A 5,388-nucleotide genomic window follows, 5' to 3' on the forward strand; every position below is an offset into this window, starting at 1 on the left:
GCTGTGACCTAAAACTCTTGGGCTCAGACGATCCTCCTGCTTCAGCCTCCTGAGTAGCTAGGACTACAGCTGTGCACCACCACACTTGGCTAACTTTTTTTATTTTTTGTAGAGACAGGGTCTTGCTCTATTGCCCAGGCTGGTCTCAAACTTCTGGCCTCAAGCAGTCCTCCTGCCTCAGCCTCCCAAAGTGCTGGGATTACAGGCATGAGCCACCTCACCTGGCCAGTTGATCAGATACTTTTGAAAATATTTTCTCCCAGCTTATAGCTTGCCTTTTCATCCTCTTGACAGGGCCTTTCATAGGGCAAAAATTTTAATTTCAATAAGGTCATTTACCAATTTTTTTCTTCTATGGATTGTGCTTTTGTGTCAAATCTAAGAATTCTGCCTAGCCCTAGATCCTAAAGATTTTCTCCTATGGTTGTTTCTAAAGGTTTTATAGATTTACATTTTGTATTTAAGTCCATGATCCATTTCGAGTTAATTTTTGTAGAAGGTATGAGATATATGCCAAAGTCTTCTCCCACTCCCAACCCCGCTATGGATGTCCAATTGTTCCAGTACCATTCATTGAAAAGTCTGTTCTGCTTCCACTGAGTTCCTTTTACAGTCAAAAATCAGTCAGGAAGATTTATGTGGCTTTATTTCTGCATTCACTGTTCCTCTTCTAATTTCTGGAAGAGATTTTATAATGATGTTAATTTTTCCTTAAGTGGTAGAATTCTCTAATGAACCCATCTGAGCCTGCAGATTTCTTTTATTGGAAACTTTATAATTACAAATTCAATTTTTTTCCTAATTATATGATGATTTAAGTTGTTTATTTCATCTTGGTTGAGTTTTGGTAGTTTGATTTTCAAGGAATTGGTCCATTTCTTTTAAATTGTCAAACTTATGAATTTAAAGTTTGTACTGTTCTTTTATTTCCTTATAATGACTATAGGATCTATAGAGATCTCCCTTGTTTCATTCCTGATATTGATGATTTTTGTCTTCTTTCTTTTAATATATATCAGTCTTTCTAGAAGTTTATCAATTTTAATGATCATTTTGAGGAACCACCTGTTTGCTTCATTGATTTTTCTCCATTGTTTTCCTGTTTTCAATTTCATTGATTTTTGGTTTTATCTTTATTGTCTCCTTCTCCTCACTTTGGATTTATTTTCTTTTTCTAGTCTTGAGGTAAGAATTTATCTTATTGATTTGAGACCTTTCCTCTTTTTAAATGTATACATTTATTTTATTACTTTGGGAATGAGGTCTTGCTGTGTTGCCCAGGCTGGTCTGGAACTCCTGGGCTCAAGCAATCCTCCCTCCTCACCCTCCTCAGCCTCCCGAGTAGCTGGGATTATAGGCAAGACACCACACCTGGCTTAATGTATACATTTTAATGCTATAAATTTCCCTCTCAATACTGCTTAGACTGCATCCCACATATTTTGATATGTTGTATTTTCATTTTCACTAAGTTCTATGAAATTAAAGCTTCCTTTGAGATTACTTCTTTGACCCATGGATTATTTAGAAGTGTTTTGTTTTATTTCCAACTGTTTGAAGATTTTCCTGTTGTCTTTCTCTTACTGATATTTAACTGGAGCCCATTGTGGTCAGAGAAAATACTCTGTATGATTTCAGTTCTTTAAAATTTGTTAAGGTTTGTTTGTAGCCCAGGATATGGTCTATCTTGAAAAATACACTGTGGACTGTTACATATTCTGCTGTCGGTGTTGTATTAGTATTTTATGTATGTTGATGAGACCCTGTTGGTTTTGTTTTCTTATTTTTTTAGTCTTCAGAAATTTTTAGGATTCCATCTTGACTTACTTATATTGTTTTTGAGTATATCAGTTTGTTTTGTATTCTAAGTTATTCATCTAAGTATTATAATATACATTTGTAACTTATGACAATCTACTATTATCAGTGTCTTACCACTCAAGTGAAGTGTAGAGAACTTATTTTCATTTAGGTTCCTTTATCCTCCCTACTTTTTAAATATACATGTCTTAAATATTTCCTCTACATATATTGAGCAGCACATCAGATGGTGTTATAATTTATAATTTCTGCTTCAACCATCAAATCTGATTTACAAAACTCATGAGAAAAAGGATAGTAGTATATTCCCCCCTCGTATTTTTGTAACCCATTCTGATATCTTAAGTTCCAAGCTTCTTCAGTTATCATTTACTTTCTATTTAGAAAACCTCCTTTAGCCATTCTTTAAAGGTAGATTTGCTAGCAACTTCTCTTAGGTTTCCTTCATCTCAGAATGTCTTTATTTTCCCTTTATTCCTGAGTGATATTTTTGCCTGATACAAAATTCTTGGTTGATAGTTCTTTTCTTTTGGCACTTGAAAATTATTGTGCCACTTCCTTTTGGCATTTATGGTTTCTGATGAGAATGCATTGTCATTCAAATTGGTTTTCTCCAATAGGTAAGGTGCTGGTGTTTTTGTTTTTGTTCTTTTTTTTTTTTTTTTTTAGTTTTCAGAAGTTTGACTATGATGTGTCTTGGCAGGGATTTCTTTGGGTTTATCCCATTTGTAGTCGACTCAGCTTCTTGATACTGTAGGTTTATGCCTTTTGCTAAATATGGAAATTTTTAGTTGTTTCTGTTTTTTTTTTCAGCTCTGCATTGTTTGTCCTATCTTTCTGAGACTCTAGTGACATGAATATTAGGTCTTTTGTTATAGTTCCACATGTTCCTGAGGCTCTGTTCATTTTTCCCCCGTGTATTTCCTTTCTGTTGTTAAGATTGGATAATTTCTATTTTGTTTTTAAGTTTACTGATTCTTTCCTCTGTTTTCCCCATTCTGTTGTGTAGTTCATTTTTTATTTCAATTATTATACTGTATTTTTCATTTTATAAAGTTCTTTTTATATCTTCTATTTCTTTGCTGAGAGTTCCTATATTTTTTTCATTTGGTTCAAATGCATTTATAATTACTCTGAATTATTTGAATGATGGCAGCTTTGAAGTTTTTGTCTGATTATTCTGACATCTCTGTTAGTGTCTTGATAATCTTTTCTGCATGTTGAGTTTTTCCTGCTTTCTAGAATGATGAGTGATTTTCTGTTAAGACCTGGGCATTTGGGATATTATATCATTAGACTCTGGATCTTATTTAATCTTCTGTTTTACCTGGCCTTCTCTAACACTGCTCTGGAAAGGGGGGTGGGTATGCCAGGTGCGGGTGGAAATTGAGGTTTCTTATTCCACCTCTATTGACACCCACTATGGAGGGGCTTCTTGTTACTGCTTGGTGTGGGTTGGAATTCCAGCTCCCCACTAGGCCTCTGCTGACCACCTTGGCTGGGAGGGCGAGGAATGTCTTGTTACCTCTCCCTACGTTGGCCTCCACCAACACCACCTTGGCAGCGGGTTGGACACATTCTCTACTCAGAATTTGCTGTCAGTGGAGGGGCCACGGTTTTTTCACTGTTTTATTCAGCTGGAGTAGAATGGTTATTGTCTAAAAGTTTTCTGTCTTTCTAGACTGCTCCTTTCCTAGTTCTTTAGTTAGAGCAGGCTTTTGTTGGGACTATTTTTTGTCTGTGCCCATGGACTCTTCTGGGTTACCTGTTGAAGTGTTTTTATTAGGGTTGCTTTAAAATCCTTACGAGATAATTCGTACATCTGCTTCATCTCAATATTGATGTCTCTTAATTGTCTTCTCTCATTCAAGTTGTGATTTTCATGGCTCCTGATATAATGATTGATTTTTTTTTAATTGCATCCTAGTCATTTTGGGTATTATGAGACTCTGGATCCTATTTAATTTTTTTTTTCTTTTTTTAAGCAGGGTAGCCTCCCTGTTGAGGTGTAGGATGAGGGCTGGGTGGGGTGTGTATGTTCAACTTCCCACTTGGCTCCGCTGATACCACCTCTGCAAAAGTTTTGCTCTTAGCCACATTGCCTTATTGCAGACAGGTAGGGTGGATGTTCAGCTTCTCATTTGGCCCCACCGACACCTTCCCAGTGAAAGTGGAACACTGATTCACACTGCCTTGTTGCCTCTGCTCAGTCCTGCAGACACGACCCTGGCAGGGGAGCCACAGTACTGCTGCCTGATGAGAGATGGAAGATAAGCTCCTTGCTCACCGCCACTGGCCCCACCAGGTGGGGGGAATGAGAATGCTGCCACCTGCTTTCTTGGGGTGTCGGGATGTGTGTGTAAGAGTGCCTTCCCATTTGGCCCTACAGAAACCTCAGTGGGGTGGTGGTGCAGTTTTTCCATTGGTGTTTGTCTGGAGTAGGACAGGTATTGCCAAGTAGATTTTCAGTTGTTAGCCCACCCGTTTCCTGATCTTTTGGCTGAGGGAACAGGCTTTTTTGGGAGCTTTTTTGGTATTTGTCTGTTGGTGGTTCCAGGTTGAAAGGCTTTTGTACCTGGAAAGGCACCCTGTTGGGGATATATAGGAGACAGTGTGCTTATTCGTGTGTTATGTCAGGGATTTTTAGTTTTAAGAAGGAAGACCTGGAAGGAATGGGGCTATTCCATCTTGACCAGAAACCAGAAGTCTCTCTGTGTATGTGTTTAATATTCTGAAACATTTTAGATAATAGTAACATTAGTTTATTCTTCAAATATACTGCGTATCAGGCACTGTGACTGACTCTTGGGACTATAGATAGGACTGAGACATAGTCCTTTCACGTAGCTTACGGTGTTGTAGAATTCAGAGACCTGTGAAATTTTAAATTGTCCTGTGACACTCGAGTGGAAAATACTCACAATTCTTTCAGAAATAAAACTAAATCTAGCTCCATAGTACCTGGCTTGTGGTATTATTGGAGCTTCTTCTCCTCCCATTGGTTGTTAAAAGCCACCTTTGGCTTATGATGTACCAGACAAATGGGGAAAATGCCTGGTGCTTAGTGCTTTGTTATTACCTTGGTTACTATTACTTGTTACTCTGGTTATCATTAAACCCTTTGCAGGAGCTGCCATCCAGTGGGCAGTGGTTCCCTGGCCCTAGCTCTCCAGGCTGTGGTGCTTAGTGATCAAATAGGAGGAATCTCTGCAAATACCACCACTGTCAGAAGTCCTAGACACCCTCTGCCTCGTGTAGAAGCTGCAGCCCCATGATCCCCCCAGTCCTGGAAGATCTTCCAGTCCTGGAGGAACTTCAGCTCTCAGCATTGACCAGTTATTGGATGGGAAGTTCAGCTCTACTGCTTTTGTGAGTCTAGACTTTATAATAGTAAGGACTGTTAGCTCTCCCTGAGGGCAGGAGAAGCCAGACCTCAGGGACACAACTCCATGCTCTCGAAGTTCCTTTGGAAACTTGCTTTTGATGATTTTGAAATGCCCAAAAGTAGAGCATTTCAAACTTCAAATGGTGGTGGTGGTGGTGATAATGGTGATAACATATATTTAA

At 38.5% G+C, this 5,388-nt stretch overlaps 1 pseudogene; it reads left to right on the forward strand.

The window, feature by feature from the left end:
• Window positions 1–5,096, forward strand: part of LOC105816300 — a 21,157-nt pseudogene extending 16,061 nt beyond the window's left edge.
• The last annotated feature ends 292 nt before the right edge of the window (window positions 5,097–5,388 follow it).

This window comes from Propithecus coquereli, unplaced genomic scaffold (genome assembly GCF_000956105.1).
Source record: "Propithecus coquereli isolate 6110/MARCELLA unplaced genomic scaffold, Pcoq_1.0 Scaffold362, whole genome shotgun sequence".
Classification (NCBI taxonomy): Eukaryota; Metazoa; Chordata; class Mammalia; order Primates; family Indriidae; genus Propithecus; species Propithecus coquereli.